This window comes from Nicotiana sylvestris, chromosome 3 (genome assembly GCF_000393655.2).
Source record: "Nicotiana sylvestris chromosome 3, ASM39365v2, whole genome shotgun sequence".
Taxonomy (NCBI): domain Eukaryota; kingdom Viridiplantae; phylum Streptophyta; class Magnoliopsida; order Solanales; family Solanaceae; genus Nicotiana; species Nicotiana sylvestris.
Genome location: NC_091059.1, coordinates 167,332,679 through 167,347,263, shown reverse-complemented (window position 1 = coordinate 167,347,263; position 14,585 = coordinate 167,332,679).

Here is a 14,585-nt window from a genome sequence, read left to right as displayed (position 1 = left end):
TCGTTTCATTGCCATCCAATGAGATTGACCTGGATTGCTCATGTATCGACTTAGTTTACTTATAGCACAAGCTATATCTGGTCGTCTACAATTCATGATGTACATTAAGCATCCCAACACACAAGCATAATCCAATTGTGATATGCTTTGGCCTTTATTCTTTGCTAGTGCAAGATTTACGTCAATTGGAGTCTTTGCAACTTTAAAGCCCAAGTGCTTGAATTTTTCAAGTACTGTCTTAATATAATGAGATTGTGACAATGCCAGACCTTGAGGAGTCTTTTGGATCTTAATCCCCAGAATTAAATCCGCAATTCCCAAGTCCTTCATATCAAACTTGCTAGTTAGCATACGCTTAGTAGCATTTATGTTGGCAATGTTATTACTCATTATCAGCATATCATCCACATATAGGCAAACAATGACTATGTGATTTGGAACATTTTTAATGTACACACATTTATCACATTCATTTATCTTAAAACCATTTGACAACATTGTTTGGTCAAATTTCGCATGCCATTGTTTGGGTGCTTGTTTTAGTCCGTAAAGGGACTTAACAAGTCTACATACCTTATTTTCTTTACCTGGAACCACAAACCCTTCAGGTTGTTCCATGTAAATTTCTTCCTCCAACTCTCCATTTAAGAAGGCCGTTTTAACATCCATTTGATGAATTTCAAGACCATACACTGCAGCTAATGCTACTAACATCCGTATGGATGTAATCCTTGTAACTGGGGAGTATGTATCAAAGTAGTCAAGACCTTCTCGTTGTCTATATCCTTTGACAACAAGTCTTGCCTTAAATTTATCAATAGTGCCATCATCTTTCATTTTTCTCTTAAAAATCCATTTAGAACCCAAAGGTTTATTTCCAGGAGGAAGATCAACCAATTCCCATGTATGGTTGTTCAATATGGATTCTATTTCACTATTGACTGCCTCTTTCCAGAACAATGATTCCGAAGAAGACATAGCTTCTTTAAATGTTCGAGGCTCATTTTCCAATAAGAAAGTCACAAAATCTGGTCCAAACGAAGTAGACGTTCTTTGACGTTTACTACGTCTTGGATCCCCCTGATTAAATGTACTTTCTTTTGTTTCTTCCCGAGGTCGTTTAGATCCTTCACCAATCGACTCGCATTCCTTTTTATACGGATATATATTTTCAAAGAACTCAGCATTATCTGATTCTATAACCGTATTATTATGAATGTCGGAATTTTCTGATTTATGAACCAGAAATCGATATGCTTTACTATTAGTCGCATATCCTATGAAAACACAATCAACTGTTTTCGGTCCTATTTTTACCCTTTTGGGTTTAGGAACTTGCACCTTTGCCAAACACTCCCACACTTTAAAATAATTCAAGTTGGGCTTCCTTCATTTCCATTTTTCATATGGAATGGATTGTGTTTTACTATGGGGTACTCGATTTAGTATTCGGCTGGCCGTAAGAACGGCTTCCCCTCACAAGTTCTGTGGCAAACCAGAACTTATCAACAATGCGTTCATCATCTCCTTTAATGAACGATTCTTTCTTTTTGCAATCCCATTGGATTGGGGCGTGTAAGGGGCTTTTGTTTGATGAATAATTTCATATTCTAAACATATTTGTTCTAAAGGAGATTCATATTCACCACCCCTATCACTTCTTATCATTTTCGTTTTCTTGTTAAGTTGCGTTTCAACTTCATTTTTGTATTGCTTGAATGTGTCTATTGCTTCATCTTTACTATTAAGTAAGTAAACATAGCAATATCGAGTACTATTGTCAATAAAAGTTATGAAATACTTCTTTCCACCGCGAGATAGTATTGACTTCATGTCACAAATATTTGTGTGAATTAAGTCTAAAGGATTTGAATTCCTTTCAACCGGCTTATAAGGATGTTTAACATACTTAGATTCCACACATATTTGACATTTTGATTTTTCGCATTCAAACTTAGGCAATACTTCCAAGTTTATCATTTTTCGCAAGGTTTTATAATTTACATGACCCAAACGTACATGCCATAAATCATTTGACTCAAGTAAGTAAGAAGAAGCTGAAGTTTTATTATTAGTTTCAACAACTATTACATTCAGCTTGAAAAGGCCCTCAGCAAGGTAACCTTTTCCTACAAATATTTCATTCTTACTAATCACTACCTTGTCAGATACAAAAACGCACTTAAAACCGTGCTTAACAAGAAGTCCAGCAGAGACTAAATTCTTCCTAATCTCAGGAACATGAAGGACGTTGTTCAAAGTTACCACTTTGCCGGAAGTCATTTTCAGAAATATCTTCCCACATCCTTCAATCTTGTACTTCTTTTCAAGCGCAGTCCACAGTTCTTTAGACGTCTCCACATTACTGTAGACGTTATACAAACTATCTTCCAGACCGCTAAGAATATAATTCTTGCACAAAAAGTCAGAATGGTTTCATGCCTCAATCACGAGAAAGCTATCATTCTCTGGAGTTTCATCTGGAAGATCAAGAACATCTTCCTTGATGAACTTCTGTAGACATAACTGTCACACCTCCTTTTTCCGCACCCGAGAGGGCGCAAGGGAGTTTTTTCCAATTAAAGGACAATCGAAACGGGATTAGTTTATTTATTTCAGAGTCGCCACTTGGGAGATTTAAGGTGTCCCAAGTCACCAATTTTAATCCCAAATCGAGGAAAAGAATGACTCCATATTACAGTCTGCGTACCAGAAATACGGATAAGGAATTCTGTTAACCCGGGAGAAGGTGTTAGGCATTCCCGAGTTCCGTGGTTCTAGCACGGTCGCTCAACTGTTATATTCGGCTTGATTATCTGATTTTATACAAATATGAACTTATGTGCAAATTTTAACTTTTTACCGCTTTCATAATTATTATTATTATTATTTCTTACAGGGAATTGCAACGTCGCGAAAACATATCTCGAACCACGTTACATCAATGCACCCGTGGTTGTTTGACATATCTCGACTCGGTTGAGATTTAGATTTAGGTCACATAAATGTGCACCCGAGTTAAGGAAAATAAATTATTAAAGGCGTGCCTAACGCAACTAACGTATTGTTATTTTGGGGAAGACCGTAAAATTCGCTAAACGGCATGTCCCGAATTCTAAGTGTTTTAATATATACATATTTAGAGGGCCCCACAAGTTGTGCATTTTTTGTTTGTCGAGGCTCGTCTCATTCATTATTATTTTTTTTTTAAAGGAATTCGCAACGTCATGGAAATGCATCTCAAACCACGTAACAATCAATGTACCCGCGATTATAGACATATTTCGACTCCGTTGAGATTTGGATTTGGGTCACATAAATGTGCACCCGAGTTTATGGAGATAACACTATTAAAGGCGCGCCTAAAGCAACTAGCGCATTATTATTTTGGGTAAGGCCGTGAAATTTGCTAAACGGCCTGTCCCGGAATCTAAGTATTTAATACGTATATTTTGTGAGAGCCCCGTAATTTTGTACATTTTTATGTGGCGAAGCTCGTCTCGTTTTTATTATTTGAGGGCAAACTTAAAGCAACTACGATTTTCTACCAATGAAGTCATCCAAGGTTAAACAAAAAAAACAACGATTCTAACAGGTAATAATATCCGTGGTAAAAATGAAAAAAAAACAAAGCAATTTAACAAAGACGATACACAAACCGTTCATATGCTCACATTTACTTTAAGCATGCAGTAACTAAACATAGAATAAACATTTTTAACATAACAACAAAAAATTGGATTGTTGACATTCCTCAATATCGAATATTCTCATTTTTTGCCTTGAACCATAATATGCAAAACGAATGAAATGAAACCAAGGACGAAGAACACTAACCTTCGAACCTTGACAATCCTAGAACGACAAACAGTGCCTCCTACGGAACTCGAACCTGACCTTACTCGACGAGGAACAATGACGAAACCTCGGACAAACACCTCGAACCGGACCTTGACTCAGCTTTTGGACTTTGGACTGGAACTCGACTTCAACACAAGGTCGAGCAACTCACCTCCATGAACTCCGGTTCAGCTAGTGGGCGTGAGGATGAGGGAAACAGCCGCAGGGCTGCTTGGCGTGAAGCTGATGGATTGTTTGGTCGACGACTGTGGGGTCGACGGGCAGTGTTTACTGGCTGTAGGCGTCGCTGGACATGGGGACGACGAACAGCAGTGTCGTCGGGGCAGTGGTCGAGGACTGAGCTGGTGGTTTGGACAGTAGGGTTGAGGGGTTTTTGGACGTGAGGCTGGTGGCGGGCTTTGTTGATGGTGGTGGTTTGGACAGTCGGGAAGGTGACGGGGTGGAGAGGGAGCTGGGCGATGGTGGTTGCTGGTGGGTTTGGACGTGGGGGAGCAGCTGTGGAGGGTCGTTTATGGTGGTTTCACGGTGGGGAAGACGATGGGTGGTGGACGCAGGTGGTTTCACGAAGGTGGAAGCAGGTGGTTAGGGTGGTTGACGGGCCTGTTTGGTGGTGGTTCCGGCGTCGTTGGGTTCTTCGAATGGTGGTGGTCTCAAGGTGGGTTTTTGGGTAGGGTTTCCGTTCGTTCTTCTTCTTTTCTTGAGGAAGAAGATGAACAGTGATCGCCGGGTTTAATGGAGGATCGACGTACTGGTTGGATGGAGCTAGGAGGAGGAGGAGTGGTCGATGGTTATGCAGCAGTAGGGTTTTTTCTTTCTTCTTTCTGAAGAAGAAAGATGAACAGTAGTTTCCCCAGCAAAAAATTTTCAAGTCCCTCTTTTGTGTAGCTTTGCCCGTGCATTTGTAAGCTTCTGCCAAGAAAAATGAGCCCCACACGTGGTGGGGTTCGAGACTTGTGTTCCCCACGCGTGGTGGGGTTCCCCGTGTATAGGATTCCGTCCGTGTTCCCCACGTGTGGCGGACTCGGATTATTATGGGCTAGGTCCGAAAATTTGGCCTAAAAGCGGGTAAGTTTGAACCCGAATATTATTCTCTTTCTCGGACCCGACTAAGGACACGACGTTGCCTAACTAGTCCTATGCAAGCAAAATAACTACCAAAAATAAGAATAATATTCAAACAAAACTATATTTTTAAAAAAAAATATTTTTCAAGATTTAAAATAGCTACAAAATATTAATAAAACTATTTTTTGTAATTTTCGTTTTTTAATAAAGACAAAATATAAAGTAATATTTTTTGTATTTTTCCAAAATTAAAATGACTACAAAACATTAATAGAATTATATTTTTTGTAATTTTCGAATTTATATAAAGTACCAAAATAAAGTACAATTTTTGTATTTTTTCAAGTTTATGAGAAATACATAAACTAAAATTTATATATGTATTTTTGTGATTTTTTCTTTTTGCAACGAAATAAAGTAAAATAGTTAAAATGGCTATATTAGACCCAATTTCACATATTCACGCTAAAAATGTGAAAATTCTCGGGGAGGGTCAAAAATCAGGTGTCTACAGCTGCCCCTCTTTGACTGGAAACACGAAGAGTTTTCCGACAAAGAACGACTAGACATGTTTTTGACCCGACCATTACTTGGACGGACTACACTAAGGAAAGGGAGGGAATGTGACCGAGCCCTGGTATCTGAGCTGCCTACATATCCTTGGTTATACAGGAATCAGGCCACGTGTAGTTCGGAAATGAGAGAGATGGTTAAGTGTACCGAGGTGTAGAGCCGATCGAGGTGCCGTTCCGTTGAGGTTCCGGTCCGTGGTCCTGTCATTACATCAAAAATGAAAACTGAAAAAGACTAACTAAGCCTATCAGCTACTAGTTACAAGGATTCCTATCTTTAAGTCTTCTGAAACTTGATCTTGAGTCTTGAATGGTGCTTCATACAGACTTTGGATTTGAACCTTGCTACTTGCTAGTTGTAGGTGCTAGTTCTTGAACAGACCATATTTGTTCTGCCTACGTATCCTTAAGCATACCTTGATACCTTTTTTGTGTCCAGCTTTTGTTGACCATCTCAGACTGTTGACTCGCATTCTTGAGGCGAGCTTCTGCTATTTATAACTTAGTTGAATGCTGGGGACTTTAGCCGTAGCCTTCTACTTCCCGGTGTTGGGGATTTTTATTATTTCCTGCGGGGGATCCCTGTTGTATTCCTCTGCTTTATTGATTCTAAGTGTGCTCCTTTCTCATATGAGCAGGCTTTTGGCTTCAATACTTCAATTGTATTCCCTTATTCTCTAGGTGCGTGCCTGATTTCTATTTCTTTTCTTTATCCTTGTTCTCCAGGTGGACTCCTGATTTCTTCCTTCCTTTGTCCTTGTTCTCCAGGTGGACGCCTGATTTCTTCTTTTCTTTGTCCTTGTTCTCCAGGTGGATGCCTGATTTCTTTTTTCTTTGTCCTTGTTCTCCAGGTGGACGCCTGATTACTTCCTTTCTTTGTCCTTGTTCTCCAGGTGGACGCCTGATTTCTTCTTTGTCGGCTTGCGTTTTCCTCCGATGCTTTTATTTTGTGAACTTGAGGGATGGTACGGGCCTTTTGCTCCTCTGAGTACCAGTTTTCATTTTGCTTGATCCGCTGGGGACATGGCCTTCTTCATCAAGCCTTTCAATGGTTCCTTCGGCGGTATGGCTCTCTTCATCAGATTTGCCACGCTGGGCATGACTCAATGTTCACAAGCTGCTTCTTTCAAAATGCGTCCTTACATGTCCTTTTGACTCGTGTGCCTGATTTTGCCGCCCTCTGCTTCCCGGCGCTGGGGATTTTTATTGTTACCTGCTGGATATTCCTGTTGTAACCTTCTACCTTCCGGTGGGGTTACTGCTCTCAAAACCTGAAATATTTAAACTAAAACATAAAAATATTCCTCTCGTTATACAGGTGGGCGCCTATTTAAACTAAGACATGAAAATTATTCCTCTCGTTATACAGGTGGGCGCCTATTTAAACTAAGACTGAAAATTATTCCTCTCGTTATACAGGTGGGCGCCTATTTAAACTAAGACATGAAAATTATTCCTCTCGTTATACAGGTGGGCGCCTATTTAAACTAAGACATGAAAATATTCCTCTCGTTATACAGGTGGGCGCCTATTTAAACTAAGACATGAAAATTATTCCTCTCGTTATATAGGTGGGCGCCTATTTAAACTAAGACATGAAAATTATTCCTCTCGTTATACAGGTGGGCGCCTATTTAAACTAAGACATGAAAATTATTCCTCTCGTTATACAGGTGGGCGCCTATTTAAACTAAGACTGAAAATTATTCCTCTCGTTATACAGGTGGACGCCTATTTAAACTAAGACATGAAAATTATTCCTCTCGTTATACAGGTGGGCGCCTATTTAAACTAAGACATGAAAATTATTCGTCTCGTTATACAGGTGGGCGCCTATTTAAACTAAGACTGAAAATTATTCCTCTCGTTATACAGGTGGGCGCCTATTTAAACTAAGACTGAAAATTATTCATCTCGTTATACAGGTGGGCGCCTATTTAAACTAAGACATGAAAATTATTCCTCTCGTTATACAGGTGGGCGCCTATTTAAACTAAGACTGAAAATTATTCCTCTCGTTATACAGGTGGGCGCCTATTTAAACTAAGACATGAAAATTATTCCTCTCGTTATACAGGTGGGCGCCTATTTAAACTAAGACTGAAAATTATTCCTCTCGTTATACAGGTGGGCGCCTATTTAAACTAAGACATGAAAATTATTCCTCTCGTTATACAGGTGGGCGCCTATTTAAACTAAGACTGAAAATTATTCCTCTCGTTATACAGGTGGGCGCCTATTTAAACTAAGACATGAAAATTATTCCTCTCGTTATACAGGTGGGCGCCTATTTAAACTAAGACTGAAAATTATTCCTCTCGTTATACAGGTGGGCGCCTATTTAAACTAAGACATGAAAATTATTCCTCTCGTTATACAGGTGGGCGCCTATTTAAACTAAGACATGAAAATTATTCCTCTCGTTATACAGGTGGGCGCCTATTTAAACTAAGACTGAAAATTATTCCTCTCGTTATACAGGTGGGCGCCTATTTAAACTAAGACATGAAATTATTCCTCTCGTTATACCGGTGGGCGCCTATTTAAACTAAGACATGAAAAGTATTCCTCTCGTTATACAGGTGGGCGCCTATTTAAACTAAGACATGAAATTATTCCTCTCGTTATACAGGTGGGCGCCTATTTAAACTAAGACATGAAAATTATTCCTCTCGTTATACAGGTGGGCGCCTATTTAAACTAAGACATGAAAATTATTCCTCTCGTTATACAGGTGGGCGCCTATTTAAACTAAGACATAAAAATTATTCCTCTCGTTATACAGGTGGGCGCCTATTTAAACTAAGACTGAAAATTATTCCTCTCGTTATACAGGTGGACGCCTATTTAAACTAAGACATGAAAATTATTCCTCTCGTTATACAGGTGGGCGCCTATTTAAACTAAGACATGAAAATTATTCCTCTCGTTATACAGGTGGGCGCCTATTTAAACTAAGACTGAAAATTATTCCTCTCGTTATACAGGTGGGCGCCTATTTAAACTAAGACATGAAAATTATTCCTCTCGTTATACAGGTGGGCGCCTATTTAAACTAAGACTGAAAATTATTCCTCTCGTTATACAGGTGGGCGCCTATTTAAACTAAGACATGAAAATTATTCCTCTCGTTATACAGGTGGGCGCCTATTTAAACTAAGACTGAAAATTATTCCTCTCGTTATACAGGTGGGCGCCTATTTAAACTAAGACATGAAAATTATTCCTCTCGTTATACAGGTGGGCGCCTATTTAAACTAAGACTGAAAATTATTCCTCTCGTTATACAGGTGGGCGCCTATTTAAACTAAGACATGAAAATTATTCCTCTCGTTATACAGGTGGGCGCCTATTTAAACTAAGACATGAAAATTATTCCTCTCGTTATACAGGTGGGCGCCTATTTAAACTAAGACTGAAAATTATTCCTCTCGTTATACAGGTGGGCGCCTATTTAAACTAAGACATGAAAATTATTCCTCTCGTTATACAGGTGGGCGCCTATTTAAACTAAGACATGAAAATTATTCCTCTCGTTATACAGGTGGGCGCCTATTTAAACTAAGACTGAAAATTATTTCTCTCGTTATACAGGTGGGCGCCTATTTAAACTAAGACTGAAAATTATTCCTCTCGTTATACAGGTGGGCGCCTATTTAAACTAAGACATGAAAATTATTCCTCTCGTTATATAGGTGGGCGCCTATTTAAACTAAGACATGAAAATTATTCCTCTCGTTATACAGGTGGGCGCCTATTTAAACTAAGACTGAAAATTATTCCTCTCGTTATACAGGTGGGCGCCTATTTAAACTAAGACATGAAAATTATTCCTCTCGTTATACAGGTGGGCGCCTATTTAAACTAAGACTGAAAATTATTCCTCTCGTTATACAGGTGGGCGCCTATTTAAACTAAGACATGAAAATTATTCCTCTCGTTATACAGGTGGGCGCCTATTTAAACTAAGACTGAAAATTATTCCTCTCGTTATACAGGTGGGCGCCTATTTAAACTAAGACATGAAAATTATTCCTCTCGTTATACAGGTGGGCGCCTATTTAAACTAAGACTGAAAATTATTCCTCTCGTTATACAGGTGGGCGCCTATTTAAACTAAGACATGAAATTATTCCTCTCGTTATACAGGTGGGCGCCTATTTAAACTAAGACTGAAAATTATTCCTCTCGTTATACAGGTGGGCGCCTATTTAAACTAAGACATGAAAATTATTCCTCTCGTTATACAGGTGGGCGCCTATTTAAACTAAGACATGAAAATTATTCCTCTCGTTATACAGGTGGACGCCTATTTAAACTAAGACATGAAAATTATTCCTCTCGTTATACAGGTGGGCGCCTATTTAAACTAAGACTGAAAATTATTCCTCTCGTTATACAGGTGGGCGCCTATTTAAACTAAGACATGAAAATTATTCCTCTCGTTATACAGGTGGGCGCCTATTTAAACTAAGACTGAAAATTATTCCTCTCGTTATACAGGTGGGCGCCTATTTAAACTAAGACATGAAAATTATTCCTCTCGTTATACAGGTGGGCGCCTATTTAAACTAAGACATGAAAATTATTCCTCTCGTTATACAGGTGGGCGCCTATTTAAACTAAAACTGAAAATTATTTCTCTCGTTATACAGGTGGGCGCCTATTTAAACTAAGACTGAAAATTATTCCTCTCGTTATACAGGTGGGCGCCTATTTAAACTAAGACATGAAAATTATTCCTCTCGTTATACAGGTGGGCGCCTATTTAAACTAAAACTGAAAATTATTTCTCTCGTTATACAGGTGGGCGCCTATTTAAACTAAGACTGAAAATTATTCCTCTCGTTATACAGGTGGGCGCCTATTTAAACTAAGACATGAAATTATTCCTCTCGTTATACAGGTGGGCGCCTATTTAAACTAAGACTGAAAATTATTCCTCTCGTTATACAGGTGGGCGCCTATTTAAACTAAGACATGAAAATTATTCCTCTCGTTATACAGGTGAGCGCCTATTTAAACTAAGACTGAAAATTATTCCTCTCGTTATACAGGTGGGCGCCTATTTAAACTAAGACATGAAAATTGTTCCTCTCGTTATACAGGTGGGCGCCTATTTAAACTAAGACATGAAAATTATTCCTCTCGTTATACAGTTGGACGCCTATTTAAACTAAGACTGAAAATTATTCCTCTCGTTATACAGGTGGGCGCCTATTTAAACTAAGACATGAAATTATTCCTCTCGTTATATAGGTGGGCGCCTATTTAAAGTAAGACATGATTAGTATTCCTCTCGTTATACAGGTGGGCGCCTATTTAAACTAAGACATGAAATTATTCCTCTCGTTATACAGGTGGGCGCCTATTTAAACTAAGACTGAAAATTATTCCTCTCGTTTTACAGGTGGACGCCTATTTAAACTAAGACATGAAAATTATTCCTCTCGTTATACAGGTGGGCGCCTATTTAAACTAAGACATGAAAATTATTCCTCTCGTTATACAGGTGGGCGCCTATTTAAACTAAGACTGAAAATTATTCCTCTCGTTATACAGGTGGGCGCCTATTTAAACTAAGACTGAAAATTATTCCTCTCGTTATACAGGTGGGCGCCTATTTAAACTAAGACATGAAATTATTCCTCTCGTTATACAGGTGTGCGCCTATTTAAACTAAGACATGAAAATTATTCCTCTCGTTATACAGGTGGGCGCCTATTTAAACTAAGACATGAAAATTATTCCTCTCGTTATACAGGTGGGCGCCTATTTAAACTAAGACATGAAAATTATTCCTCTCGTTATACAGGTGGGCGCCTATTTAAACTAAGACTGAAAATTATTCCTCTCGTTATACAGGTGGGCGCCTATTTAAACTAAGACATGAAAATTATTCCTCTCGTTATACAGGTGGGCGCCTATTTAAACTAAGACTGAAAATTATTCCTCTCGTTATACAGGTGTGCGCCTATTTAAACTAAGACATGAAATTATTCCTCTCGTTATACAGGTGGGCGCCTATTTAAACTAAGACATGAAAATTATTCCTCTCGTTATACAGGTGGGCGCCTATTTAAACTAAGACATGAAAATTATTCCTCTCGTTATACAGGTGGGCGCCTATTTAAACTAAGACTGAAAATTATTCCTCTCGTTATACAGGTGGGCGCCTATTTAAACTAAGACATGAAAATTATTCCTCTCGTTATACAGGTGAGCGCCTATTTAAACTAAGACTGAAAATTATTCCTCTCGTTATACAGGTGGGCGCCTATTTAAACTAAGACATGAAAATTATTCCTCTCGTTATACAGGTGGGCGCCTATTTAAACTAAGACTGAAAATTATTCCTCTCGTTATACAGGTGGGCGCCTATTTAAACTAAGACATGAAAATTATTCCTCTCGTTATACAGGTGGGCGCCTATTTAAACTAAGACTGAAAATTATTCCTCTCGTTATACAGGTGGGCGCCTATTTAAACTAAGACATGAAAATTATTCCTCTCGTTATACAGGTGGGCGCCTATTTAAACTAAGACTGAAAATTATTCCTCTCGTTATACAGGTGGGCGCCTATTTAAACTAAGACATGAAAATTATTCCTCTCGTTATACAGGTGGGCGCCTATTTAAACTAAGACTGAAAATTATTCCTCTCGTTATACAGGTGGGCGCCTATTTAAACTAAGACATGAAAATTATTCCTCTCGTTATACAGGTGGGCGCCTATTTAAACTAAGACTGAAAATTATTCCTCTCGTTATACAGGTGGGCGCCTATTTAAACTAAGACATGAAAATTATTCCTCTCGTTATACAGGTGGGCGCCTATTTAAACTAAGACATGAAAATTATTCCTCTCGTTATACAGGTGGGCGCCTATTTGAACTAAGACATGAAAAGTATTTCTCTCGTTATACAGGTGGGCGCCTATTTAAACTAAGACATTAAATTATTCCTCTCGTTATACAGGTGGGCGCCTATTTAAACTAAGACATGAAAATTATTCCTCTCGTTATACAGGTGGGCGCCTATTTAAACTAAGACTGAAAATTATTCCTCTCGTTATACAGGTGGGCGCCTATTTAAACTAAGACATGAAAATTATTCCTCTCGTTATACAGGTGGGCGCCTATTTAAACTAAGACATGAAAATTATTCCTCTCGTTATACAGGTGGGCGCCTATTTAAACTAAGACTGAAAATTATTTCTCTCGTTATACAGGTGGGCGCCTATTTAAACTAAGACTGAAAATTATTCCTCTCGTTATACAGGTGGGCGCCTATTTAAACTAAGACATGAAAATTATTCCTCTCGTTATATAGGTGGGCGCCTATTTAAACTAAGACATGAAAATTATTCCTCTCGTTATACAGGTGGGCGCCTATTTAAACTAAGACTGAAAATTATTCCTCTCGTTATACAGGTGGGCGCCTATTTAAACTAAGACATGAAAATTATTCCTCTCGTTATACAGGTGGGCGCCTATTTAAACTAAGACTGAAAATTATTCCTCTCGTTATACAGGTGGGCGCCTATTTAAACTAAGACATGAAAATTATTCCTCTCGTTATACAGGTGGGCGCCTATTTAAACTAAGACTGAAAATTATTCCTCTCGTTATACAGGTGGGCGCCTATTTAAACTAAGACATGAAAATTATTCCTCTCGTTATACAGGTGGGCGCCTATTTAAACTAAGACTGAAAATTATTCCTCTCGTTATACAGGTGGGCGCCTATTTAAACTAAGACATGAAATTATTCCTCTCGTTATACAGGTGGGCGCCTATTTAAACTAAGACTGAAAATTATTCCTCTCGTTATACAGGTGGGCGCCTATTTAAACTAAGACATGAAAATTATTCCTCTCGTTATACAGGTGGGCGCCTATTTAAACTAAGACATGAAAATTATTCCTCTCGTTATACAGGTGGGCGCCTATTTAAACTAAGACATGAAAATTATTCCTCTCGTTATACAGGTGGGCGCCTATTTAAACTAAGACATTAAATTATTCCTCTCGTTATACAGGTGGGCGCCTATTTAAACTAAGACATGAAAATTATTCCTCTCGTTATACAGGTGGGCGCCTATTTAAACTAAGACTGAAAATTATTCCTCTCGTTATACAGGTGGGCGCCTATTTAAACTAAGACATGAAAATTATTCCTCTCGTTATACAGGTGGGCGCCTATTTAAACTAAGACATGAAAATTATTCCTCTCGTTATACAGGTGGGCGCCTATTTAAACTAAAACTGAAAATTATTTCTCTCGTTATACAGGTGGGCGCCTATTTAAACTAAGACTGAAAATTATTCCTCTCGTTATACAGGTGGGCGCCTATTTAAACTAAGACATGAAAATTATTCCTCTCGTTATATAGGTGGGCGCCTATTTAAACTAAGACATGAAAATTATTCCTCTCGTTATACAGGTGGGCGCCTATTTAAACTAAGACTGAAAATTATTCCTCTCGTTATACAGGTGGGCGCCTATTTAAACTAAGACATGAAAATTATTCCTCTCGTTATACAGGTGGGCGCCTATTTAAACTAAGACTGAAAATTATTCCTCTCGTTATACAGGTGGGCGCCTATTTAAACTAAGACATGAAAATTATTCCTCTCGTTATACAGGTGGGCGCCTATTTAAACTAAGACTGAAAATTATTCCTCTCGTTATACAGGTGGGCGCCTATTTAAACTAAGACATGAAAATTATTCCTCTCGTTATACAGGTGGGCGCCTATTTAAACTAAGACTGAAAATTATTCCTCTCGTTATACAGGTGGGCGCCTATTTAAACTAAGACATGAAAATTATTCCTCTCGTTATACAGGTGGGCGCCTATTTAAACTAAGACATGAAAATTATTCCTCTCGTAATACAGGTGGACGCCTATTTAAACTAAGACTGAAAATTATTCCTCTCGTTATACAGGTGGGCGCCTATTTAAACTAAGACATGAAATTATTCCTCTCGTTATATAGGTGGGCGCCTATTTAAACTAAGACATGAAAAGTATTCCTCTCGTTATACAGGTGGGCGCCTATTTAAACTAAGACATGAAATTATTCTT